Source organism: Falco biarmicus, chromosome 4 (assembly GCF_023638135.1).
Source record: "Falco biarmicus isolate bFalBia1 chromosome 4, bFalBia1.pri, whole genome shotgun sequence".
Lineage (NCBI taxonomy): Eukaryota > Metazoa > Chordata > Aves > Falconiformes > Falconidae > Falco > Falco biarmicus.
In genome coordinates, this window is record NC_079291.1 from 68,173,057 (window position 1) to 68,200,538 (window position 27,482).

General features: G+C 57.9%; 1 long non-coding RNA gene across 1 annotated transcript; it reads right to left on the reverse strand.

Moving 5' to 3' along the window:
* Positions 1-79: 79 nt before the first annotated feature.
* LOC130148650 (uncharacterized) lies at positions 80-27,482 on the reverse strand. The gene is made up of 4 exons (XR_008821605.1): positions 27,070-27,482; positions 13,344-13,707; positions 1,155-1,247; positions 80-580 (listed from the first exon to the last, which is right to left on the reverse strand). It is a non-coding gene; the product is annotated as an uncharacterized LOC130148650 (long non-coding RNA).

The following is a 27,482-nucleotide window of genomic DNA, read 5'->3' on the forward strand; positions in this document are numbered from 1 at the left end:
AGCCCAGAGGGGACAGGACATCACCCCCCCAGGCCTGAGATCCCCTCCCCTCCTGCTGCTGGGAAGGGGAAGGTTGGCCAGGCAAAAAGCTCGACCTGCTGGGAAGGAGACACACACTGGACACCGGGTCTTGCAGGGATTTGGGGGGTCCTCCAAGAAAAAGGGGCAAAATTCTTCTCAGACACCAGTGGCACATGTGGCTGCGACACAGCTGGGGGCTTTGAACACCTTTAATGCACATAATTTTTTTTTCTCTTTCGCCTCGTTGAGCTGCAGACCTCGTCCTCCCAATGCCTCGGGCTCGGCATGAGCAGCTCTGGGTCTTTCCAGCTTCCTGGAATGCCATCTCACGGTCCGTGCACCTCGTCTGGCAGCAAGGTTGGGGGGGACCCCCAAGTGTGACGTCCTGGGCACGTCTGGCTTCAGCCTTGGGGCTGCTTAGATGGGAAAGGAGGGAGCAAGCCCTTACCCCGGGGGTGGGAAGGGCATCCGCACAGATCCTGCCCGCGCTTCGAACCGAGCCTTGGCTTTTCTCCAGCCTTCCTGGCCACCCGGCCCCCACGGCATCCGCTCACATCACCTGTTAATGGGAGAAACTGGTGTGAGCCCAGTCCCAATCCGGTGAGCATTGGTGCTGAGTCCCTACGGGACGGCCGGGAGGTGACTGTCACGACCATGCCAGCTCCCTGCCCCAGGGATTCCTGCTGTCCCCACAACCACAGTCCCCAGCCCGCCGGGCACCTGGGGGTTTCTACAGGGCTCCGACTCCAGACTCCAGCAGAGGGGACAGGCAGGACTTTGGGATCAGTCTGTATTTAAGTGGCCGGTGACACCTTGGGACATCCTGAAAGAGGGCAGGTGACAGCAGGAGCGGGAAAAATGAGTGTCTAATGGGGAGAAGAGCCCCTACGCGGGTGGGAAAGGGGGTTGTGTCCTGCAAAACTCATGCAAGACCTTTAAGGCGATGCTCCCAAAGCAGTGAGTGCCTGGGGGGCACCTGGGCACTGCTGTGGGGTTCACGGGGTCCCCACCTCCCCCATTCCCACCCGCTTCTCCAAAACATCCTCACCGAGCCAGGCTTTGTGCCAGGTCTCTTGGGAACAGGCTGACCCTCACGCCGTCCCCGGGGCACGCGCTGGCACCTCTTCACTCACCTCCTTGTTGCAGCCGGTTGGTTGTAGGGGGTTCCAACACCCTGGCTGTGGGGTGCAGCCCACAGAGCCCCCACTGCGCTGCCGGGCAGCTGCCTGCGGATGAACATAGACGGCGTTAGCTGCTGTCTGCACCGGGGCTTCCCCGCCACATCACCCTGCATGCACCCCTTCCCTTATTCCAGTCTCCTCCTGCATTTTTCCTCTTCCCCAGGGCTGTACCCCTCCCCCCACCCCGCCCCTCCAGCCTTCCCCCCTCACAGCTTTGCAGGGTCTGAGCCTGAATTTGCTCATTAATTGGCCAGTCGGGGCATCCTTGTGTTCTCCCTTCACGTTCAGCCGTCGGTGTTGCTTTATGGGGTGCTAAAGCTGCGCTGACAAGTGCTGCATGGCATAAATCCCAGAGAAGTGCCTGTTCTCGCTGGCTCACCCAGCCCTGATCCCCTGCCAGGGCTCTGTCAGCTTTGGGGGTTCAGGTCCATCCGCCTCCGTGGGGTGGGGAATCAGTGCAGGTCCTGACATTTCCCCCAGCCCCTCAGACCCTGAGCCCACCGATGTCCTCGGTGCACCATACCACGTGCATGGGTGCCCACACAGGGCTGGGGAATGCGTGAGCGTGTTTGCACGTGCCGAAGTTGCCTGATGCTCCAGCATGAATGTCACTCTTAGAAGATCTCCTCCCCAATGCTTTTATGCTTGGGTTTTGCCAGAGCCTGGCTGGGCAACCATCTCTGGGATGCCAGAGCCCAGTTGGGCAACCATCCCTGGGATGCTGCAAAGCCACTGGGGCGCAGGGAAGTTGCTCACTGCTGGAGGGGTCTGCTGCAAGGCCAGGCTCCCAGCAAACCCACCACAATCCCATGTCAGACCCTCTTCCCAGATCTCCCTCACCCCTTCCCTGCGCCAACAGTGCCATGCCTGCGCCCCACCTCAGAGAAGCCTTGCACGGGGGATGCAGGTGCTCCCAATCCCCCTTTCCCGGGGGGCTGCACTGCTGCCTTACGGGATCGGGGGCACACACAGAGGCTGCCCGCACTTTCCGGGAGTTTGGGGTTCACTATGGTGCTGGCTCTGCCTCCATGTAGCCAAGGGGGTCCCCATCTGCCCCCCACGTCCCCTCTCTTGTGGGGTGAGACCACTGGAGCTGAGTGAGCATCTGTGCAGTGCCCGGCGCAGGGATGGCCGGGGCTGGGATGAGGAGCTCAGCAGCTCATTCCATGCGATGGGAATGGGAAGGGCCCAATCCTGCTGCAGCACACAGTGAGTTTGCCGTGCGCAGTGAGAACCACCGGCATTTTCTCCTTGCTCCAACATGGGGGCAAGACACGAGTGACCCCCGGGGAGTCCTGGGGCAATTTATGAGCCCAAACCTGGGTTTGTGGCACAGCTCAGCACCACTGGGGCCACTGCCTGGGGGATATAACCTCCCTGAGATGGGGCTGTAAGGGGAGAATTGGGGTGCCCAGGGGGTCCTCCCTCCTCCCCCGGCTGCCCTGCCCTCACCAGGCTGGGAACAGCTTGAGTGTCCAGGCAGGGAATTCATTTAAATAAATTTCCATAGGGATTAATTTTGCCCCTTCTCCAGCAGTGTGGTGGAGGCGAGCACACGTGTGTGTGCATGAGAAAAGCTGAGCCTGTTTTGGGGGAGCTGGGGAAACGAGGAAGATGGGGGGTACCATCCTCTCCCCACAGCCCCATCCACCCTCACTGCCCTTCATCCCTTCATCCCCAGCTCCAGGAAGGTTTTCAGCCCATCCTCACCCACAGGCAAGCCCAGCCCAGCGGGTGCTCGGTGCCAGAGCTGCTGGTCCTGAGCAGGGGGGAACATTGCCTACAAATCATCCAGCGCCCCAAAATTCAAAACTTTCCAAACAGAGCTACAGCGAGCCAGGAGTCAGCATTGGGTGGCCCAAAATACCATCAGGAAGAGAGATTTTGGCTGTGCGTGAAGAAAATCCACAGGATTTTCTCCCACCAGAAGCCCATGATGCCCCCCCCAGCACCAGGAGCCTTGTCCTGGCTGCAGCTGGGTGCTGGGTTTGCCCTGTGGGTGCCTGACTTGGGTCCTTCTACACCAAAATTCGACATTTTTGCTTTTTGTTGCTCCCTGAGCAGTGCACAGGGAGGCCAGGCACAAACCCCTGGCAGGGCAGGGATGAGGAGGGATGCAGCGGGGGCTAATCTGGCACAGGGCAGAGGGGGTGCCCCAGGGTGCCACCCAAAATTCTGCTGCCGAAGGCTCCCGCACCACTGAGTAATTCTGCCCACAGGTCCCCCTGAGCTCTGCCCACCCGCAGCCCCGGCAGCTCCCCCCCCCCAGCCAACGGGGATATCTACGCTGGGAAAAGCACTCCTGGAGCGGCCGCACAGTCTGGATGCTTGGAAATCCCAGGAGCCAATAATCTCATGATGCTTTTCAGCTTTTTCCAGCCCTCCCCAGGACCCCTGACATGGGGAACACTCTTTCAGCGAGGAGAAATTATAAACACCCCCCCCTCCCCGTTAAATGAGCGCAAGAGCATCTAAATGACAGATGCGGGTTTTTTTCCATTCTGCTTAGGATTTGGGATTCAAAGCATGAGACGGATTCAAATAACCGGGGGAAATAAATCAGGGCTAGTAAACACTTGGAAACAAGCAGAGCAATAGCTATTTTTGGCTGTCAAATTTGGGAGGTTTTAAGGCTCCTTCAGGGCACGAACTGCTGCAAGAATTCGTTAGCGCTGCAGCAAAATAAAAGCACGGCGAGAAGGGAGAGTTTCCTTTCTCCTCCCAGGGAGATGGAGACGGGCAAAACCAGCAATTCCAGGTCTGCCGGGAGGCTCGCACTACAGAAATGCTGCTTTTGGGCTCTGGGGTGGAAAACAGGGACCCTGGGAGATTCCTGGAGGGAATGTGGCCGTGGAGGGTCTGTCCCAGGAACCTGCCATCTCTCCCAAGCCGAGTTTTTTTCCATTGAGGCTGGAGGGAGCAGAATTAAACCAATTTCTTTGAAAATGCCAAGCGGAGCGCAGAACATCACGGGGATTGTTTGAAAATGAAACAATCCCCTTTCAATTTGGATTTTCCACCGGAATCCCAATTTTTCAGTAACTCACACGTGCCTTTGGGAAAGCGAGGCTGCTGGAAGGGCAGCTCTCGCCGTATGGTGCCAGCCCCCGCTGCCTTGGGCTCTAAAGCACCCACCTTTGGTGCTGCAGCACCCACCAGCACCCAGCACTGCCCCAGCATCCTGCACCTCGTTTGCTTGAGTTCCTTAAGGCTCGGAGATTCAGGGAAGCAAGGAAAGCCCTCAGACCTGCTGGCAGCTGGGCTCGTTAGTGTAATTTTGGAAGCCTGGGCTGCCCCACAGCTGGGCACAGCTTTGCCTTTAAACTCCAGGAGCTCCAAAGCTGGGCTTGTAGGGGATGGGGGTGAGATTTTTGGGGTGTGCAGTGTACCCCAAGCTCTTTATTTTTTTTTTTTTCTTTTTCTTTCCTCAAGAGACCCTGCATGCTGCACACCTCCTGTTCCCAGGTAAACTGACCTTGCTTTGTGTCCCCAGCCTGGCTGGGAACCCAGAATGGGCACCCACTGTCCATCCCAGAGTGGGCAGCCCCTGTGAGTGCTGGGTACCTGGCCCACGGGGCAGCACCCAAATAAATTGAGCTGAATTATAGTTTAAGGCAAAGCTCAGCATCAGCATGGAAGTTCTCTGCTCTTTGCCATGGAAACAAGCGTTGCTAAGGGATTGCTTAATAAGGAGTAAAATATTCTAAAAATCTAAGTTTATGTGGCAGCAGGATTGAACCCCCCGTCCTGGGCAGGGGATGGGGCTGTCGGGGGCTGCCCTTGCAGCAGCTGCCACGCACAGCCAAACGCTCCAGTTCTCCATCCATATGGAGAAACTCCTGGCACAGGGAGAACCAGGCACAGGACAGGGGTGCTGGGTGATTTGGAGTGAGCACAGGCTTCCCAGCTGTGGTGGCATGGCCCTGGGGTCACTCCAGCACGGAGCTGGGGATGTCAAGTCTGCCATCCTTTAGAACAAGCCTATATGTTATCAAATACACTCACAAAAGGGGGCCCCAAGGGATAAAGGCACCAGCACTGCCCCCTCAGAGCAGGGGCGATGCTCTGCTCTTGCACTGTGCCTCAGTTTCCCCTCCTGCATGAGCAACGCGGTTGCTGCCATCAACACCTGAGCTGGCGATACTCAGTTAACTTTATTAATTTTATGGGCATGAGGAAAGGGGCCGGGGGGGTGGGAATAATACAGGCAGGGGCCACCTCTGACCTTGACCCCTGTCCTGGCTCCCTGCGGCAGCTGGGCCGTCGCGCCTCCGCCGACAGCTCAATGGGCGCTTTGTCCGCGCCCGCCGGCCCTGCGCAGCCCCGTCACCCCCAATAATATTTATGGAGTCGGCAGTCACCTTCTCCCCTGCTCCCTGCATCTCAATAACAGCCAGGCTGGTGAGATCCAGGGAATCGGGGAATTTATAGTCTGGAGAGTTGCTGCTCTTTAGCCCCGTGGGGTGCAGAGCGGTGGATCCTGCCCCTTGCAGAGCATGTGCATGAATAATGTGCCCCGGCTTGGTTCTGGGTACTGTTTGCAGCCCTTCAGCTTTTTTTTTTCTTCCTTTCTTTCCCATAAACCCAGCCTGTTTAAAAGCAAACAGGTGGGGCTATTTTCTCACTTTTCCCAAGTCTTGCAAAGCTGCTTTGCTCCCAAACCAGCTTTGGGGGGGTAGAGGAGGTGGTACAAGTGCAACGCTGATTTATTTTACTGTGTTTCTGCTCATGGCCCTGATTCATCTATCAATTAAAACAACTGAAAGCTCCTTTTCAAAGCTCCAGCATTTAAGATCCTTCTGCCAGAGATGCTGTGGATGGGTGCAGCCCCAGTACCCCCGGGCATGGGGGTGTTCGGGGATTGCCCTGAGCCCATCAAAGTCCTGGGAAGCCCCCTCAGCATCCCAGGCTCCAAAGCAGATGGTTTAAGCAAAAGTGTTTATTCAGGAAGGGATCAACCAGGGAAACCTGAACATGTGGGGCAGAAAGAGGAGGATTGGTGAAAACAATGATCCCAGTTTCCTGGGATTTGGAAAATCCTAGTAAAAGGTGATTTCTCCTTGATGGGTGATTCTGGGCAGGAAGGGGTGGGACATGAATCCAAGTTCCTGCAGAGTTATTCCAAACCTTACCAAAACCGGGGCTGAAGCAGTGGATCTCTGCGAGTGGGAAACTGGGCCAGTGTGGGCATCCCAGGATGCTCCAGCTGCACAGAAATTGGTCAGTTGAGTCGGATGCTACTGCTGCTGTTCCCACATGGATAAGAGTGAGAGCCTCTTGGCACGGATCAGATCCTGAGCGATGGGGAATTGCCAAGGCTCACATCCTTCCCTGCTTCTTGGGGGAAAAGCCAGCCCAGAAAGGATCCAGCAGATCCCCCAGATGACTCGCCAGACACCCAGGGACTGACACTGATGGCTCTTCCAACCGCCAGGCTGGATCTTCAGGAGCCCTAAATCCCCCCCGCAATGTGGAGCTGCTCCCACGTGCTGTCCCCAAAGGCATGTGCTTCTCCGTCCTGCAGGAGCTTGATTTTGGGGCTGTTTCAACGGACTTTGGGAGATGCCCCAGCATAAATGAACCAAACTGGTCCTTTCCCAGCTTTGCCATGATCTTCTGATAAATCCTGTAGTTCGGAGCAAACTAGCCCCTGGCTGACGGTGCAGAGCGGAGCAATCGTCCAGTGCCGACGCGTGTTTCCCTGCTGGTTTGTTGCTTCCTTCTGTTAATCAAGCTGGGACGTAACAGGCAGAAAGGACCGGGATGCTGGGTACGTCCACAACCCCCCCTGCATGGAAAATCCGTTTTTGGGGCTCTTTAACCCCAAAGCTGCAGGTACCGCTGTGCTTCAGGCAGGGTTTTCCTGGGGCTGGGGGGGGTGTGGCTCATCCTGACACCGAAATGGCACATGGGAGAGAGGAGGAGGAGGAGGAAGGATGCTGGGGAAAGCAGAGTCATGATTTCCACACACGCTGAACTTCTTTATAGCCAGTCCATCAGGGGAACAGCTACAGCCTCGATCCCCTGTTCCCATCGCACTGGGGCACCCTAAGGAAACACGAGCATCCCCCAGCACTACCCTGTGAGCCAGAGCAGCTTCCAGCCTATTTAAAAAAAGGAAACCAATTTATCTTCCTCCTCCTCCACTGGATGCAGGTTGGACAGCGCCGTGGAGCATCCTGCCACCGCTCGATGCTGAGCCATGTCTGCACAGCCTGGAGCTGCCACTTCCCAAGGCCACAGCGCAGGGGCTGGTCCTCACTGCACCACAGAGCATCTCCCGTCGGCCTCGCGCGCATGCGGCTTCTTCCCATTCCCCTTCCCCAGGGCTCGTTCAGAGAAATGCTGCATGACACCGGCCCTTGAGCATTGGCGGCTGGAGATGAATCTGGAGTGTCACCTCCTGCCACCGCCCTCGTTCCCAGCCCGCGGAGCAGATGCATGGGAGATAACACACCCCTGCAAAGAGCAGGGTGAGCAGAGGAGGATGGGAAAGTCCTGAGAGGCAAATATAAACTGATTTTTGTGAAGCTGGAGTGCCGGAGCTCCTTTATGCAAAGGGTTTGTGTTGTTCTCCATGCAGGGCAAGAGCTGCAGGGTGCTGATGGAGCTGGGCAAGACGGTTTCTGGAGATGCCTCAGGCACTTCAGGCTTAGTCTGGGTGGGAAGTGGGGGTTTAGCTGCAAGAGGAGGGTATGGGTTGGGGTACAGGGAGAGCAGGGGGCAGCTCGTCAAGGGATGCCCAAGCTATGGCTGCCACCAAGCCACAAAGCAGCTTGCAAAGGGCTGGACCCACCGGGAGGGGGTCTGACCGCGGCCCCTCGCCAGCCTTGTGCCCCCTTCCCAACCGGCGCAGCCCTCCCGGGAGCCAGCTACCGGTGGGCGTCGGAGGGTGGTTGTAACAAGCATCATTGCCGGCTTGCTGAGCTAGGCATAATTGTTGCAAAACCGCTGCGCACATGCTGAGCTTCATAATTATCAGGCTTGTCTGCCAGGCTCTCCCTTCCCCCAGCACAACGGCACACTTGATTATGATTATGGTGGCTAATTTTGTCTGGTGCATCTTAGGCATATGGGCCCCCACCTGCTCTGAATATGCAAACGCCGCTGATTTGCTCCTCGGTGGCCGGGCCAGTGGGCAGGCGGGGAGGGGGAACCTGCCCAGCGCCACGAACAAAGAAACCCCACGCAGCGGCGCGGGCACAAAGAGCCACCGGCACCGGAGCTGCCCACGGCATGGCGGTGCCCAAGCCTCCGGCTCTGCTTCCCATGGGCGAGATGGAGCATCTGTGAGCAGCGAAAGCGCGGGGCACGTCGGGCACGTCTAGGGCAGTGTGCACACGCACACCCCTATATAATCAACACCCTACAGACAACCCCTGCCATGCAACCCCTGGTGTTTGCTGGCTCCAGCCCGCCTTTCCCACATCCGCATCCCGCAGCCTTGCAGAACCTTCCCTGCCCACCAGAACATATTGTTTGGTGACACGTAGGAGGGGGGTTTTCGCTCGCGTGTCGGTAACGCTCATAAAAGCATCCGTGCAATGGGGAAGGGCAGCTGAGGTGGTCTCACGTCTGCCTTGCCGGGACTGCTGTCAGGGGGGCTTTGCCATGCTAATGGATAATTAGATAGGCAGACAGACTGACAAGGATCCAGATGGATGGATAGATGCCACGAGGATCTGGTGACAGATAAATAGGCAGATGCTAATGGGCAGCGCAAACAACAGCTCAGACTCCTGCTAATTCCCACTGTAATTTTTAAGCTGTCTCCATCCTCCCCCCTATCTTCCCCAGTGCAGAGCTCTCACCAGTGCATCCATCACATTATTTTTCTAAAAAAATTATATTTTTTTTGCACAGAAGTAGCATAAATGGTCTATAAAGGCTCTAAAGAATAACGAGCAGCAGTGAGCTGAGGTGGGCGTCGTATGGGAGCTCAGGGAGGTGACACCCTTGGGGTTACCCTGGGACCAGCCAGAGCCAGGCTCGGCTGTTGGGAAGTCTCCATCCCTCCTTCCCCGGCGCTGCCACCATCTCCTCGATTTATTTTCCCAGTAAAAAAAAAAAAAGAAAAAAAAAAGGTTTGTCCCTTTTCTTCCACTGTGGAGGTGGGAAGAAAATTGTGAATGAAGGGGAGGAGGCCGAGGCAGATTAGAGCCAGAGAGCCGCGGCGGAGCGGGTGGTGGAGACAAAAGAAAGCATCTTCGCTTGTTTTCCCTTGCCGCGGGGAATCCACGTGGCGGTTGCGGGAAGGCGGGGAAAGTGGGAAGGGGAGATAAATCCTGCTGGAAAGCTTTCGGCGGCGCCCACACTGCGCGGGAGATTTATAGCCCTGCGCTTCACAGCCACCTGCCTGCGATGGGTGCTGCTCACCTGCTCGGCTGGGCCGGGCTCATTAGCTGGGAACCCTGGTTAATGAGATATGGGGTTGCTCATAGACCTTTGGGTCTTTCCAGTCTGGCAGGGACATCGCTGCTACCGTTGCCACCCTGCTGCTCCAGCCTCGGAGGGGCTGAGCCCTGGTGTGAGCCGCAGCCTCGAGCATCCTCTCATGGGTACCAGCCCAGCTCTGCCTCCTGCTAGCGCTGCCTGGGCTCCTCTGTCTTATCTGCCCATCTCCCGCTTTATCACCTCTCCCTGATTTGTCCCTCAGCCCATCACTCTGTTATCTGCTCTTTTCTTCCACTCTGCCCCTTTTGCTTCCATATTTTTTATTATTTCTCCTATATTTCTCTCTCACACTGGCTTCTTTCCTCCCTTGCTCTATAGATTTCCCTCCTTTTTCTTACCCTCTCCCTTCTCCTGCTCCTTTTCCCTCTCTCCAGTGTATTTTCTCCCCCCTCTGCCATCCCAGGAGCGGTCGGCAGGACTGTGGCCGTGGGGACGAGCACGCTGGTGCTGGCCTCCCCATGAAGGTGGGTCCTTGGGCTGCCAGGTCTCCTGGTCCTATTCCAGGCTGAGCTAGGAAATACATCTCAGGAGCAGGCCAGAGCCTGGTCCGGGATGAGGAAGAGCCCGGGAACTGGTCCCCAAAGGCACCCAGAGCATCACTGCCAGAGCTGGGTGTGAGCGCCCTGTGCCTGCCCTGAGGAAGGAGCTGGAGGAGAAAATCATCATTTCTCCCTTATTTCACCCAAACTGAGGCCAAGGGGGAGGCTGGGGATGTGGAAGGGCCCTGGCCACCCCGTGTTGGTCATCACGGGCACGCCAGCCGTGGGGAGTGGGTGTCCACGGGGGGGCTGGGGGGGGCGCATCCAGCACCCACGATGTAGGTCAGAGCCAGCTCTGTGGGGGAGCGCAGGGGCCCCCAGCCCCAGGATCGCCCCCGCCTGCCGCCAAGCTGCCGGCTGGGATTATACCCCTGGGAGCCTCTTACCAGCACCACAGATAGATACACCCCCCCATCGATGTGTGTATCTAGACGTATCATCTCAGCCTTTTCCTGGGTTTGGGTGGAAGCAGCTTGCCGGTACAATTAGAAGTTTTACCAGAAATGACCCTGTTGCAAATATTCCAGTTTTTAAAGAAGCTGATTCGCATTCTCAGCAACTTGCTGAGAAAGTGCCTGGGGGCTTTTCTGACGAGCTCCCGCAGGTATTCCCAATTTCCTTCGCTTGCTTTATGAGGTAAATGGAAAAAAAGAGAAATATTTTCCTTATAAATATAGATAGATGTATAAAAAATATTCCAGGGAATTTTTTTTTTCCCTGTGCAGATCCCATTTTCCAGGAGCTTTCTGGTCTCTGCACCATCACCTGGCTCAGGTGGATAAAGACCCAGCAGTTACGGGTCAGGGTGAGTGGATGGATGCTATTAGGAAATGTAGGAATGGGAAAAGGTTTAATTCCCAATTTAAAAAATAAATCATTTTCTGGGCACGGAGGTTGGAAGCTCCTTCAATTCTTGATTCTTTTCCTTCCCATCACAAAATACCCTGGAGAAATCCCAGCTTCACCTATCCCAGTGCATCAGCCAAGGGCAGCACATGGGTGACACCAGGACCCCCACGGCACATAAGGAAAAAAAAAGACAATATTGGAAATGTCAAGATCAGAGAGGCTTAAAATACCACCCAACTTTTGGGGAATTAATTTTGGACCCACTTCTTGCTGTGGCCATCACCGGCCAAAACCCCACTTCTCCTTCTGGGTAGTCGCCTGCATCCCTCTGTGAGCACCGGGCTTTTTTGGGGGGATAGACGGGCACCCCCAGGGTTCAGACATGGCTCTTGACCAAGAGGGACAGGATCTAGCACGGGAAAGGGGGCAATGATGGCATTGCCTAGACGAGGCGTTTAATTAAGATGCAGGAGCAGTACTTTGGGTGCAAAAAGCGGAGGGGGAAGGGTTAAGGGGCGGCGGGAGAGAGGGGTGAGAAGAAAGCCCGAAGAAAAGAAGGGACCTCATAGCACCCGGCAGGGCTTGATGGCTTAATTACCATATTCAAATCTAATTAATTCCCCTTTGCATAAAAAGGCCACGGCGGGCGTGGGACCAGCCTTGCAGATGGCGTCTCATGCTCAGCACCATTTTGGGGCCGCCGGCCATCTTAGAGCGAGGAGGAGGAGGAGGAGGATGGCTTTTGCCCGCGGCACCGAGCATCTGCTCAGGGCACCCATCGGGCACAGCGCTGCGCCGGGTGCCGGCACCAAGCCCCACCGACCATCATTAATATCGCTTTGAGGAAGAAGAGGGTATTTAAAAGCAAAGGGGAGAAGGAACGAAGCAACAATGAATGGGGAGGGGAGTTCAAAGACATGGGGCGTCATAATTTGGGGGTATTAGTATGCCCCTCGCCCTTGGTTGGGGCTCCTCGCTCCATCCCTGCACCTCGGGGTCTCCAGATGGGACAGCGCCGGTCTCCGCGGATGGAGATTGACGGTCGATGTGGGGATTAGTATCCCCAGAGGTATTTGCTGGAGGGGGTGGGCGATGGGGAGCGAGGCGTGGCGGCAGCCCCCTAAAAAGCAGCACTGACACAGCCCTGTGCCATGGGAGCATCCCAGACACAACTCCAGAGGGTGAACCCACAGGGATGCACCCCACATCCCCCTTGGGGTGCCAGCCAGCAGGAAAACCAAGAAAATCCAGCCTCAACAAGGAGATACTCAAAAGCCTTCCTGCGCAGGCATTGTTTTGGGGGAAAACGGGATAATATTCCTTATCTCCCCATTGTGCAACTGGGAGTGAACCAAATCCCTGCCAGAAAACCAGCCCCGAGAGCGTGGGCTGCCCACGGGCATCACAGCAGCACCCGCACCGGCTGCCAGGCTCACGCTGGGAAAGGTGAAAGTTATTTTTTCTAATGTTTCGGACAGCTTTGCCGTCACGTGAAAAAACCTGGAGGAGTGAGGACTGCAGGGGATGTGGGTTTTATCCCTTGACTGACTCCCAGGGATGCTATGCTGCTGCTGCTGCTGCTGCGGGGCTGCGCACCTGCCCACCCCCTTCCCCAGAGATGCTGGGGGCTGGGGTGAAACCGTCACCCCAAAAGAGGCTCCCAGAAGGAGCTGGGAGTCACTTGGGCGGCGAAATCCAGTGTCTGCCAGCAGACAAACGGGATTTGGGGGGTTTGGATGGGGCAGAGCATGAGGATCTGTGGGTGGTGTGGGAGGCTGCCCACCCAGCTGGGGGCAAAGCAAGAGGCAAGGGGGGAAGATTCCCCCTTATGCCATTTAGTCATAGAAAAGGATGTTTTTGAGTCATAAAGATTTTTAGATGTACATTAGAGAGGAAATAGGGGAAAAGTCAATTATTTTGCAATCAAAAGCTGTTACCATTAGCCCAGCCCTCCACCAGCTGGAGGTGGGGGGTGGGGGGAATTTAAATGTTTTCAAAAAGAACTATAAATAAAATGGGGATAATAAGTGGGGGTTTTTTTCCCAAAAAACAATGAGAAATAAACCAGCATGGCACCTCCCAGCCTGGCAATTGCAGCCGCTCACCTGGCCCCGACGGCGAGGAGCAATGCAGCTGCTCACAGAGCTGTCATGGGTGCCCCTGCTTCTGCAGCGCTGCTCCCTGGACCCCCAAATCCCTGGCTGGAGAGAGCCTGGCAGGAGGTTGTGCGGGGAAAACCCAATGCCGGCGGGCTGGTCTTGCAGGAAGAGAAAGGAAAGCAAGAAAATCCCAAACTTACCCCATTCAGGAGAGACAGAGGGGTCTCGAGCATCCTCAGGGCAGCGCAGCTAGCTTCCCGTGCCTGGCTCTGTGGGCGCTGCGCTCACCGTGCAGGGATGTGACCAAACCAGCCCGTCCCCAACAGCCACGTCCAACTTTGCTGCTGCAAACCCATGGCAGGAGCAACCTTCTCCCGGTCTGGTGGCTCCCAAGGGCAGGAAAGCTCAGTCCACAGCACCCCACAGGGCTCCTCTCTCTTTTGATTTCTAGGGTGCTGCGGGGTGGGTGGTCTCCCCATCTCTCTGGCCGCTTCGCCCCATGCCCGTCACCGGTGAGGGATGCTGCTGGACCGTGGTGATCCAAGCAACGCGGGGGTTTCTCCTCTGCAAAAAATAAAACAAGCAACGCTGTCACGTCCAAACCCAAACCGATCACCTCCAACCCCCCCCCTCCCAATCTCACACTACTCATCAACCGAGCCATCTTACCCAGCCCAGCCGCCGCGCCGGGCAGGCCCATGTGGCCAAATGATGCTTTAAGGGGATCGCAAAGGTTTCTCCTGGCACTGCCAGAGCCTGGCGAAGGACCTCAAGGTCTCCACACCCGCCCCCATGTACAAACCCCACATGGCAATTGGGCTCTGGCCACCTGCATGGGTCCAGAGGGAGGGTCTGTCACCCCATGGATCACACCCCGCACCGCATCCCACATCCCGTTTTGCAGGCGGGATGGCATTGGCAAGGGAGAGGAGCCAAACCCTCCTGGGAGCCTGTGGGAAGGGAAACCCTTCCGATTCAGATGATGGGGGCAAACATCCTCCAGATGTGCCCTTGTCACCTCCCCCATCCCCCCAGCCCCCACCGCCGGTGAGGGGGTGCCTGGGTCTGCCCCAAATCAGCCTTTTTATTACCACCATGGGATGGGGAGGCGAGGACTTCCACCCTCGCTGGCCCCAGCACCCATGTTCACCCTGCACAATCCTGCTGGGGGGGGGGGGGGGGGGGGGCACCCATCAGCCCATTCATTTTACTCCCAAAAACTCAACCGCTCCAACACCCCTCAACATCCTGAGGGTATCCAATGGGAAGAGAGGACCCCAAAAAGACTGGAGACAGGGTGGGTTGACAGCGCTGCCCCAGATGGGTGGTGGGAGCTGGGGAAGGAGGGGGACACACACCAAGGGGATGCCCAAGGGGACGGGGGGGGCTCAGACACAATGCTGCCATTGAGGGGGCCACACCGTGGGTCCCGGCCCTTCCTGCCCAGACACAATAGGGGCGGCCCCGCGCGCCACTTGTGCGCATTGTGCGGCGGCTGCCCCCCCTCCGGCCCCTCCTTTCTGTCCCCCATCAGATAATGGATCTGCTTTGTGTGCTTGGCTGGACAAGGACTTTGTGGCGGAGAAAGAACCGATGTTTGTCTGTCAGAAGAGATCGGCCAAGAAAGGGACGGGGAGGAGTGGTGGCTGCAGCAGGGCAACATCCCTCGTCCTTCCTGCAGCATTGGCCTTGCACGGCCCCGTGCCATCAGCAGGATTCCCAGCGGTGCCGGGTGGGGGGAAAGTCCTCGCTGGGAACTCAGGGTGGCACAGCCTGGTGACTGTGGTGCTGCCAGACCTGTCGCTCAAACCCCATCCCTGGTCTCGGTGAGCATCCCAGCCAGCATTCCAGTGAGCATCCCAGCCAGCATCCCAGTGAGCATCCCAGCCAGCATTCCAGTGAGCATCCCAGCCAGCATCCCCATGAGCATCCCACCAAACATCCCACAAAACAGCAGCTCCCCTCCCCAAGCCCAACACAAATCCACAGTGGCAGAGGGTCCATGTCCCCCTGACCAGCTCTGGCCCCCTAACCCCTCTGAGCCCCCCGCCCCGGCCACCGTTCCTGATGGAATCAGCAAAACCTACAGGAGATTAGTTCTTCGGCTGCCTCTCTCTTCCTGTACCGGTGTGCGGGGAGGCAGATGGGATAATCCCCGACTTCAGCATAGCCAGAGCCGCAAAGAGCAGGATTAATAAGAACTAGGCTTTCATTTCGGCAGCCCTGAACAGGTCCCTTTTCCTGCAGCATCCCCAGTTCCAGCACATCAGACAATTAAGGGACAGGGGAGCTCTGCAGCCGGTGGCCACATCCTAGCTGCTCCAGGAGAGGAAAGCCAGCCCTGGCATCATCCAGCTGGGAAAACTGCCCGATTTCACCCCAACCGAGCAGCCAGCATTGCATGTGCAGGTACATGCGTGTGTCCGCTGGTACACGCTACTGCCATGTGTGCACTGCACAGCCCCGCACGTTCCCGGGAACCAGGGCAGGGTCCTTCCAGCAGCAAAACCTGCACAAAGCCAGGCTGAAAACTGGGATTATTTCCTGTTAAACCAGTTCAGGAAACGGCGCAATTTATCCTGTTGGTTGGGGCAGGTTTTTCAATTGCTGAAATTCTGGTTTTTTGCAATCAGATCTGTGCAAATGCTGGCGTTTAAGGAAAAAATGGACTTCTGTTTCCCAAAATTTTAGCTTGATCATTGGTTTCTCGCTGGGCTGCTGGGTCTGTGCTTGCTGCTGGGCACTTGTGGGACATCTGCCAGCCCAGACCCTTCCCGAGGGGGCCAAGGCCAGGACCTAACTTCAGGAAAAACCCAAACCCCATGGCACCGGGAGTGGGTTCATCCCACCCATGCTTCCTCAGCACGGTGGCAGTGGCATTGCCAGCCCAGGCTCAGCATCCCAAGACTCCCACCCCGCACCCCACACATGGGTGGCATTTTGAGGTGACAACAGCCATGGGGCTGGGGGTAGCAGCTCAGCAGCACATCCCCCTTCCCCGGTATATTTTGCTGCTGGTGTTCGGGGTCCGGATACCCGCAGAGGGTGAGCATCTCCAACAGCATCACCCGAGGGGACCTCAAACCTGCATCCCAGGTGCTCTGGGGCTGAGCCGGGTGGCTCATCGCCCGGCAGGGAAAGCGGCTGGGCCGACAGGATGATTAGGGTGGCCTGTGGAGTAATTATCTCATTGGGCAACTAATACCCTTTCAGCAGGAGTGGGGTGGGGAAGTATTGTTCGGGCTTAGGGATTACATCAACCCGGCTGGAGCAGACAATGTGCTCCCCCTGGGAAGAGGCAGCTCAGCCCCAGGGGAAGAGGAGGGAGGCAGGGGCTGGAGCTGTCTCAATTAGTGAGTGTCCCAGTGAGGAAGAGGGTGGTGGGGGCTCATGGCGGGACGTGGGGAGTTTAGCGAGGAAGGAAAGCACCCTTAACCCTTCATGCTCCTCCTGTGAAGGGACTCGGTCCTTTACCCTTGCGTGAAGCCACTCAGGGACAAGGAGATGCCAGAAGGGCTGAATGCATCCCCTCCTCCCCAGGAAAGCAAAACACAGCCAGTTTTCTCCTTTTTTCTTCTTTTTTTTTTTTTTTTTCCTTTTTGACAGCCCAATGCCAGCCCTTCCCAGCCTCCCTGCACAGCAGCAGCATGTCAGCCACTTCGTCCTTGTATTGGGGACAGGCAGCGCTCTGCCAGCCACGGCCACCCGAGGGGCCAGCCAGGCGGCAAGCAGGGCATGTCCCCCTCCCCAACCCCAAAAAGCAGTGCCAGGGAGGAGGGAGATGCCAAATCCATGCACCTCCACCCAGCACCACACAGCACGGGGCACAGCAGGTCTTTGGCATCCCCCTGAAGCTCCAGCTCGGAGCCCACCCGGCATGGCCACCCGGCGCTGGCTGCCGTGGGGTTGGGGTTAGTTTTGGCTGGGGTCGTGGTAAATCAGGCGTGAGGCCGGCGGGCCGGCGGCAGCCACCACACCAGGTTACCGGCTGAGCAAGGGGCTGGCTCCACCTGGCCCTCGCCATCCGTGGGGTGATTAAACACGGGGCTCCCAGCTGCCATACATTTTTAAATAAATGAATAATACATAGTGGGGTGATAAATAAATAACGGCCATACATTTGAACTTAGCCTCTGAGAAAATCCTTTTAGTTCAAAAGGACCGGGGCGCTTGGAAAGGGGAGCCCATGCATTTTGAATGGGCTGCCATCAAGTGTCAGGGCTTGGCAAGGGAGACGAGGGGGGAGGGATAAAACCAGCCTCTACACAAGCGGGGGGGGGGGGGGGGGACAGGGATGAGGGTCCTTGGCCATCGCCAAGGGCAGCTTTGGTGGGAGCAAGCAACGACGGCAGCCAGGGCTGCGGATGCCCCGATGCTGGGCACCAAAAGCCCAGTGTGCCCCAACCCCCTGGGAAGGAGGAGGACGAGGATGGAGGGTGCTGCAGCAGGAGGTGAAGGGCAGCCCCTGAGAAAGGCGAGCGGCACATGAAAGGTCCTGTCCCGCTAACCCCAACTGTGCCGAGGAGGAGTCCCTCTTTAGCGGAGCAAAGGCAGCGTTTACTTAGCAGTGGCCCTATAAAGAGGTGGGTGGCCCTGGAAGGCGGCCCAGACAAATACGAAGGGATTAGACAAGTGAAAGGTGTGAGCGGAGGGGTGAAGGGGAGGAGGATGCTCAGGGAAAGCTGTTAGTGGGGGCATAACGAAGCGCCCTGAGCAGGGAGGGGGCGGCAAGGCAGAGGTGGGTGGGAGCTGGATGGGGGGAACGGTATTGTTGCCTTTTTGGGGAGGAATCCAGAGAGACCCCATGTCAGAGGAGCTGGCATGGGCTGGCATTAGCTCTGAGGTTGCCCCAAGCCCCTGCACAGGGTGGCTGACAGCACATGCCTGCCCTAACATGTGTCCCTGCCATGTACATGTGTGTTCAGGCCATGCACAGCCATGCACATGCATGTCTGGGCTGTGCACCACCATGACACATGCACCCCAGCCATGCACAGCCATGTACACACATGTCCTGGCCATGCGCACGTGTCTTGGCTGCACACAGCCATATACACACATATCCTGGCCATGCATACGCATGTTCTAGTCACACACAGCCATGCACACACGTGTCCTAGCCATGCACATGCATGTCCCAAGACAGGGTCCTGCTGGGACTCGCTCCTTTGCCCTTCATGAAGCCCGAGAGCCACAGAGGCAACTTTAATTCTTTGCACAAACTGCTCCCGCTCGCTTGCATCGTTAAGTGGGTATTGATTTATTAGGCTGTAATTTAAGGCAGAACGTTTTAAAATGAACTCACACACCAAGCCCAGGCACGAGAATAAACAAGACCTGATTTATTTGCGGCCCGTCTCTCAGCAGATGCCGGGCTGGGCCGGCAGCACAGCAGGGCGAACAGGGACAGGAGTCCCTGCAATCGGATCCTGGCTTGGGAAGACCAGGAGAGGAGCATCCCCCTCACCCCCTGCACATCCCCCTGACAGGACGGCGGAGCAGCCTCGCATGCACACATCCTGCACCCTCCAGTATCCCCATGCAATGTCCCCCAGACCCCCCCGAGTGCTGGGGTGCACAGGATGGGGACGGTGGCAGCGAGGGTAGGGGCAGGACCTGCCAGACCCATGGGACAGCAGGTGGGATGGGGCCATCACCCATGGCCTGCACCGGTGGCATCGTATCAGGACTGGTGAGATCCCACAGGCAGCACCGGAGCTCCCGGGATCACGCCTCGTTCAGGCTCTGGAAACTGCAAGCTGGGGGGGAGGGGGGGGTTGAACCAATCCTTTAACTTGGCCCCAGAAAAGCCGCACAACTTCACACCACCCCCACCACCCCCGACAAGCAGCCGCAAGGCCAGACCTCCACCGGCATCAATCAGCCACGCTCCCCTGAATGCACAGCACTGGGATGGCGGGGGGGTCGTTTCACCACCCCTCCCAGGCTCAGCATCCCCCATCCGCCTCCACCAGCTGAGTCCCGGGTGTCAAAACCCCGCCAGGTCCCATCTGCGAGACCTGGCTACTGCGGCACATTCCTGCGAGCCGGCCCTGGAGCAGCAGCTGCCGGACAGAGCCGATCGCTGCCGCCACGACGCGGGCAGCTCGTCTTGACCTTGCCAGTCAGGTGTTGGGGGGGAGGGGGGGGCGGGAATTATTACAAAAAAAAAGAAAAAAAAACCAAACAACCCACCCTGGGTGCTGCCAGCCGTCGCCGGGGCACGGGGAGGGTTTAATGCAGCGGGGACCATAATGGGGCCGTCTGGGGGAGCGAGGGCGAGGAGAAATTAGTGTCAGTGTGTGTGTGCCTTAAACAAACCTGCGCCGGGGTGACGTGAATGAGGGCACAGCCTGTGTATATATTAGTGATGGGATCTGACCTCGCTGGGAGGGCTCCTTCCCTCGCTCCGCTCCTCTGGGCGTGGGAAAAAGGCCTGGGCTCTTTTCACAGCTGTTCTCGCTGCTGCACTGAGCTAATGGAGGGGCTGCCCGGCTCCCTCCTCCCCCCGCCGCCTTTTCAGTCCTTCAGCAAAAACCCCCCTTTCACAGTCCCTTAAAAACACACCTCATTGTTCCCGCCTGGATTGCATTGAAATGCCACTCGCACCCCGTCTCCTGGAGCAGCCGGCCCCAACTCCGGCTCAGCTGCGCGTGCACACGCGTGTGCAAGCCCGGGTGTGCGTGGGAGCACACGTGTGCCTGTCTCAGGTTTATGCATTGCTGCTGGTGCAGAGTTTCATCCCTAAAGTCTGCTCTGGAAGGGGTGTCTGGCAAGGGAGGAGAAATGCAGAGCCAAGGGGGCTTTCCACGCCCTGGGCAGCCAAGCCAGTGTTAATGTCCCCGGCCTGGACCCCTCCCATCTCTCCCTTTTATCCATCTGCTTTGATTTTGATATAAAAAATAAGCCAAAAGGTACCAGCACCCATCCCTGATTTGCAAACCCAGAGGCACAGCAAGCAGAGGGGACGCATGGCTGGTGGTCACACCCCCAGCCCACAGCACAGCCGTGGGGACTGCCGGGGACCCCAAAGACACCAGCATCACCCTGAGCTCCTCCTGGTCCAGGTTTCACCACCAGTCTTTGATGCTCTGGGAGCAAATACTCCCCACCTGACACACGAAGGGATGGGATTCCCCAGGGCTGGGGCGGTTCAGGCGCATCACACCTCGATTTCCCCCACCATGAAGCCCACAGGTTGCCCAAAAGTCTGCTCCAAGCTCTAGAAATCCAAGATTTATAGAAAATAATAAACAGCCATGCAAGGATCAGCCCTCGCCTGGTTTCCCAGGGAATTAGGGCAGAGAAAGTCTGGGCTCAGCCTCTCAGGGAGCTCCAGGGATGGCGGAGCCGGGGGTCTCACTCCTCACACAGCCGCCGCAGGGGGGGGACCAGCCCTCAAAGGCAGCGGCAGCGGCACAGGCGCAGCCCCCCCTGCCCCCAGCCCCACCATCATCCCTTGTTTGCCAAGGCCCAGCCCCAGAATAGCACCGGGATCGTGCTTTTCATTAAAAATAAATAAATACATTTCTGGTGGCAGCGGAGGAAAGCATGAAAACACCATCCCCAAAGGCTCGAAAACCAGAAGGCAAAGGCAGCGAAACCCACAGTTATTATTTTTTGAAGCAGCTGGGATTTTTTAAGCTAATCTCCTGCTGTCCTTGTGGGGAGGGGGGGGCATCACTGGCTGGCGTTCGCAGCAGGGCAGACAGACCGACAGGACAGCATCCTCGGGGCCGCTCGTGCCTCCCCGCGTGCTTTTCCCGCTGACCTTTCCCCGCTGCTCTGATAGATACTTTCTGACAAAAGCGGGGACATCGCACACCTTCCGTCCTTGCTCCGTGCCCAGCGCAGGGACATCGCCACTAGCAAGTCCCTGTCACCGGCTATTAGGGGGAGAAGGTCTCCGCCGCCACCGTGCTTTTTCCGCATGAGTGCCAGTGCCGGTGCCAGGCAGGGGGGTACCCCCAGCCCCCCAGTACACAACACACGTGCCCCATGTTCACCGTTTAGAAATGCAAATCTGTTTAACAGCCACACGCGGGTTTGTTATCGGCAAGGATGAGCCTGAGCTCTTTGAAGTCAACATATGTATATGATGATGCACATATGTGCGTGACCTACATTCGGAGCAGTAGCGCTTCCCTGGGGTGGGCGATGCCCACACGTGCCCGCAGCAAGGGGGCTTGGCCAACCCTCTCCCACTGAAGCACCATCAGTTCCCAAGGGGCTTTCCCTGCACCAGGAAGATTTCTGATGTGGGGAAGGGGAAAGGCTTCAGCAAACGCAGCTCTCTTGGAGCATCCTGAAAAACCGCTTGCCGAAGAGCCCAAGCGAAGCGTTTGGCTTTGGCAGCAGTGACAAAGCGCAGCCACCAAGGCCACATCCTCAGCACCCTGAGCATCACCTACATGCTGGTCCCCCCACACCCCACACCTGCCCCCTACCCCAGTCCCCACATCCCAGCGCAAGTGAGCACCCACCCTGCTCTGCTCGCTTTCAAATATTGCCATTTCCATGGCTGGTTTTGACTTCTCCACCCAGCTCAGCCATGGGTTTCCATAGAAACATGATGATATTAAACTGTAAATAATAATTTCTCCATAAAAAAAAAAAAATGGGGGAGAGAAAGCAAGGCTCCAGTGGAGTTGGTGGACTGGGAACAGACCCCAACATCCTGGGCACCTGGCCCCACACGTGAGGTCTTATCTCACCCCCCGAGGCTGGGTCCCATGGGTGGAGGTCCCACGCGCACCCCCTCCGGCACCAAGGAGGGCTGAGTGCTCTCGCACCGCTCCGTCCGCTGCCGGCACCTGATTTATCCATGTAGGAGACTTCAGCCTGACATCTATAAAAATTAGCAGCTAAAGCCCCAGCCAGGCCATCCTCCACCGGCTCTGGGTAAATAAACAGGAGCTTGGCCGCCGCAGTGACACATACCTGATGGGGAGGAATTGTTATTTACTGTTGCCTCTTCAATGGTTATTTTTAAATAGCCTAAAGTTAAACACATCACTGTTTTTCATTTTCTCCTGCTCGGGGATATGGTTTTGTCTGGGGCTTTTACCCTTTCTGTCTATTTAAGTGATACTTTTTATCATAAATTACTTTTTTTTTTCCCCCTCCTTGCTATCAAGTTGGAAAATCACCAGTGTGCGGCGGGAGGAGGTGGCGGGGCTGGGGGAGCAGGCATGGGGACTCTCTCACCCAGGGACAAGGACATTTGGGTTTAACGACCTCCAGGCACACGTGTGCGATGCCGGCAGCCAGGATGGCTGCGAACACGGCTCCCGACACCCGTCCCCAGTTAAAACCCCAACACCGCGCTGCTGGCAGCAAGAGGCAATCTTGGGCGGCGTTATTTTTAGGGCTCTGGCAGGCGAGGTGCCGGCCCTGCCATTTCGTGTTTCTCGGCTGAGTTTGGCGCTGTGGGGTGGAGGTGGAGCTGCCTCCTGGCTCCTCTCAGCACCCTGACGCCCGGTATCCCCCCAGCTCCCTCCATCCCTCACAGCACAAAGGGCTCCATCCCATCCATCCCCCTGCCAAGCCCAGGGATGGATTCTGACCACCCGAGCTGGCACGGCACGGCGGCACCATCCCAGCATCCCAACAGTTCTCGCTATTCCCATCTCCACAGCTGGGCCAGGGTTTTGGGGAGCACCCCATTGCCCCGGCTCGTTCTGCTCTGCCAGCACTGGGATGCTCAGCCTGGCTTCTTGCTCAGCACCAGGGACCAGGACCCCTGGGGCTGGCCGGGCTCAGCCCAGGGCTGCTGCTCCCCCCCGCCCAAAGTAGCTGGGCTGAGCGCCCCAGCAGCGCCGGGATTATCCTCAGCGTAACATCCCCTGGGAACAAGATTGCAGCTTAGGGCCTAATGGAAAAGAGGAGAGAGATGGGATTAAAAGGAAAATAATGACTATTTCTTTAGCGAGGCTGGGGAAATGAGACGGGGATTAGCGTCCTCTTTACCAGCGGTCCCCAATCCCACTGGGCGGTCCTGGATCCAGCCAAGGCAGCCAGAGATGCCTGTGCTCAGCATCGCTCCGGAGGGTAACATAGGGGTGGCAGCGTCAACCCCAGCGGGATGGATCCAGCCGTCCCCAGCATGAGGCCGAATTGCCAGTACCAGCTCCAGCCCCATCACCCACTGCATCCCTCTGCCACCGCTTCTGCCCATGCACAGGCGGCACAAAAAGAAGGCGATTTTGCAAATATTTGCCAGCGCGGTGATTTTCCTCTCCCTGCAGATTTGCTGGGAGAAATTATAAAATATTCTGCAAGGAATAAAACATTGAAAATTAAAACTTCACTTGCAAAGGCACAAGCCCGAGAATAAACCTGAAAGGCTCCTTTCTCTCGCCTTCGGTTGCACACACCGCGCGGTGCAATTGGCTGCTTCCCTGGAATAGATTCAGTTGCTATGATACCAAGTTTGCTTTTAACGAACCCCAGAAAATTAATGGTATTCAGCAGATAAGTCCTTAAAGTGGAACCTATTTTAAGAAATTCTTGCTAAATGGTTTACAAGTAGTCAGGAGGGAGGAGAAGCTTTCCCAAGCGTGGCAGAACCTGCGCTGGTTCCCCTCTGCTCCCAGCCAGGATAGCAAGGTGCGTAGTGGTGTGTTTTGGGGTACCCTTCAGCCTGGGACCATGAGCAGCAAGGGAAGGATGGATGCACAGCACCTACTCCCTGCACTGTGCACCGTGCATCCCTCCTGCCGCCGCTTTGCATCCTCCCAGCTGTCCCCACGCGGCCTCGCTGCTGCTGCACCGCTGCTCCCACCAGCCAGCAGCTTCCTCCGCCTATGCTGCAGAAACACGGGCAGGTCGGTGCAGGAAGCCTCTGCCCAAATCCTGCCCAAACCCACACAAAGCTCCAGCATTCACTGCTGGTCCACATCCTGGAGAGATGCTTGAAGGGATGTAAGCGGGTCTGACATGGAAAGCCTGCTCCAACAGCAACCTGACGTCCGTTGGAGGAGCTCAGGACAAATGACTGAGGAGCAGGGGAAGGTTTTCATTCCCCCAGCACAGTGGCCCATCCATCCAGCCCCGCAAGCAGAGCACAGGGTGGCATCAGCCATCAGACGGAGCACATTTGCCCCAGGGACCTGTGTCTCCACCAAGGAGACAAGCTGGTGCCTCTGGATGCCGCAGCGGCCCCACGTTGTGCTGCAGCAAAGGTCCTCACCCGGCTCAGCACCACCACGGCAAAAACACCTGCGCTTCTGTCCCCATCCCCAGACTCCAGGTAGAGCAGCTCCATGGGGCACAGCGTGTACAAGGAACCATCTTCTCTTTATCCCACACCATATTTTGGGGTGTACAGAGGCCATCCCTGCTTTATCCCACACTACATATAGGGTCCACATCCTCCCTGCCCAGAAAAAGGCCCAAATTGGGTGAGCCCAGGCTGTGAGTGCAGGCTGGGGGTGCAGGATCAGTGCCAGGGATCACAGGGATCCAGGACAAGGAATCTGCCCCTCTCCTGCCTGAACAAAGCCAGATCTATCGGGAGGGAGGAAGGTGCACCCCTGCCTCCCACACCCCAGATTCCTGCTCTGCTGCAGACTCCAGCAATGCCAGGTGAAAGAGGAGGCACAACCCCACCTAGAAGCCAGGATGTGCAGGGCAGGGACAGGCTGATGGAGCGAGGGATCAAGGTGTTGAGATTTAATATTTGGAGCTGATGCTCTTCCCCTTCTCGTTTCTCGGCACTGACCCAGCCAGGGAATTGGTGCACCACAGACCCGAGTGGCGAGGGGACCAGCAGCCATGCCCTGGTGCCACCACCCTGCTGGGGCTGCTGTGCCCCTCGCGCCGGGCCTGCCTCCAGTGGGACAGCGGTAGATGGTGCAGCATGGCCAGGGCCTGATCCTGTGATGGTTTAAACACATGGGTGCCCGGGTCCACCTGCAGAGCATCCCTGCTGACCACTGCCAAATGCCCGAGAGCGCAGGGCCAGACTCTGTGGCCGTGGAGGGGCCTCCCTCTGCTGCCCACTCCAAGCTACACCCTGAACCAGGCACCTGAAAACACCTTCCCTGAGCTTCCCCAGAATAACTGGAGACCGCTCAGCCTTCAGGGTCACCACTTACAGCCTTTCCCCTCTTCCAACATCCGCCATCGGGGCCAGATCCAGTGCTCCCGCTCCTGCACGGTCCCTGCAGCCCCTGGGCAACCCAGGCTCAGCCCCATGTCCCTTGCACCGGAAAGTCTCCCCGGGTGCTGCGGGGACTGAGAGGAGCCGGAGGGAGCAGGAGGGAAAGAGGGAGCTGGCTGCATGCAACACCCCAACCCACGGGCAGCAAGGGACAGCACGGAGGGGTGTGGGAGGGAGCAGGGGGATGCTGAGCCCAGAGCACCCTTGGAGCGATGCTCCCAAATCTCCCTCTCCAAAGAACAAAGCTGCAATCTCTCTGCAGATGCAGAATAACCAACAGGCGACAATGATTTATTTCTCTTCCCCAGTAGATAAATCGGCCTCGGAAACATGTTTGCGCTAAATTACAATTTGCATGTGGTAATATATTTAAGCAACTTTCCTTCTACTTCGTTATAAACAGGGTTTCTCTGGGGGTTATTTCTGAGCTGGCCCCGTTTAATTTATCTCCGGCACACCCAGCACAAGCAAGCTTAATTGTCGACGTGGAAATTAAAACCACAGTGGAAAAAAAAAAAATAAATAAAATCAAGGTGCTGGGTTTGTAGGTAGCCTGAGGAAGCCCAGGTTGGAATCAAAATAATCACCCCGGCACAGGCACTAGCTCTGGGCCTCAATAAAAATGATTAAAGACAAAACCCCGCTGAAATTTCCACTCCACAGCCACGTTTGGCTTCCAGCCGCTTTCCCCCTTGCAAAGGCACCAGGGCCAGTGCTTCGGGGGGGCCAGCGGCCACCGAGCCCCTCTCCTGCCGGGAGGGCAGGGCTCTTCTCCCGGAGAATAGCGAGCGGGTTTTTACATTCGGTTCTCTAGCTTTATGATATCACATACACTCATACAGCTAGATAACCAAAGAGAAAAACCCACCCAGGTCTTTACCAAATGGGCCTCAGCCGCGCCGTGCACCCGGGGGTGTTTTGCTCCCACATCAGAGCCCCCCAGGGTGGTTGCGATCCACATCCCCTCGCTGCCAATAATGAAGAAACCCCAATGGTTTCGGTGGGAGACCAAGAATCTGCCCCGGCATCTTGGGATGCAACATGCAACCCCAGCCTCACCAATGCCTGCCCGAGCGCCCCAGCTCGACGTCTGCACCCCAAAAGGGACTTGCACCCTGAAGTGGGCTCAGCCCCACGCAGCCCCCCACGGCCCAGGGGCCATCGCAGGGCAGGATGCTCCCCCAGGATCCATCCCCATTGACTGCGGCCCAAGGATCTGCCTCTTTCCCAACCCAAATTTGCCCCCAGACCTACCCCGGAGCCCGCTCCCACTTTATAATTACTGGCATGGAACTGCTGAGTCATGAGAGTGGCTGGGGAAGGGACGGCCCCAGCCAAAAAGGGCCCCCCGGGGGTTTCCACCGCACCCCCACTCTGCTCTCCTCTTCCTTGCCTTTCTCCCTCACCCGCTCCCTGCAGCCGGGCCCTGCAAACCCGAGAAGGACCCCGCAGATCCTGGGGGCCCCGGACCGTGAACCTTCCGGGGGGTGGACGACACCCTGCACCCCCCGGGGCGGCCCTGTGCTCTCCCACCCTTGTCGGCAGGGACCCGGCACCGCCGGGAGGCTTCAGGCACCAGCACTGGGCACCAAGCACCGGCGGGGGATGCTCCCGGGGGGCTGCCCAAACCGGGGGGCTCCGGCCGTGCGGATGCTCGGAGGGAAACTCGGCGGAGCGGCTGCCCCCGGCCCTGTCGGGGGACGGGGAGAGGACGGGGGATCCCGGGAGGCGGTCCCGGGGAGGGGGTCCCGGGGAGGGAGTACCTGCTCGCCCCGCGGGGCTGGTGCTGCCCACGGTCGCCGTCAGCTCCGGGTCGCCGCATCCTTCCCAGGCTGGCAGGGTGGGGAGGGGGCTTGGCCCGGGATGGAGCCTGGATGCTCCCTCCCGGTGCCGGTGCGGGTACAGGTCCCGCTCCCGCTCCCCGGCGCCTCCGGGACCTGCCTCTAAAGTTGAGGCAGAGCCGGCGGCGGAGGGATGGCTGGAGGGCGGGGGAGGGCGGGAGGAGGGACGGGGCGGCCGGCGGGGACAAAGCCCGAGCGGCGGGGCTGGGACAGCCCGGGCGTGGGGCCGGGGCAGGGGTCACCCCCCCCCGGGGGGCAGCGCCATTCGCCACGGCTGCCGCTCTCCCCGGGGGCCGGCCCGTCTGCTCGCCCCGGGCCCCCCCCCCCGGCCCCGG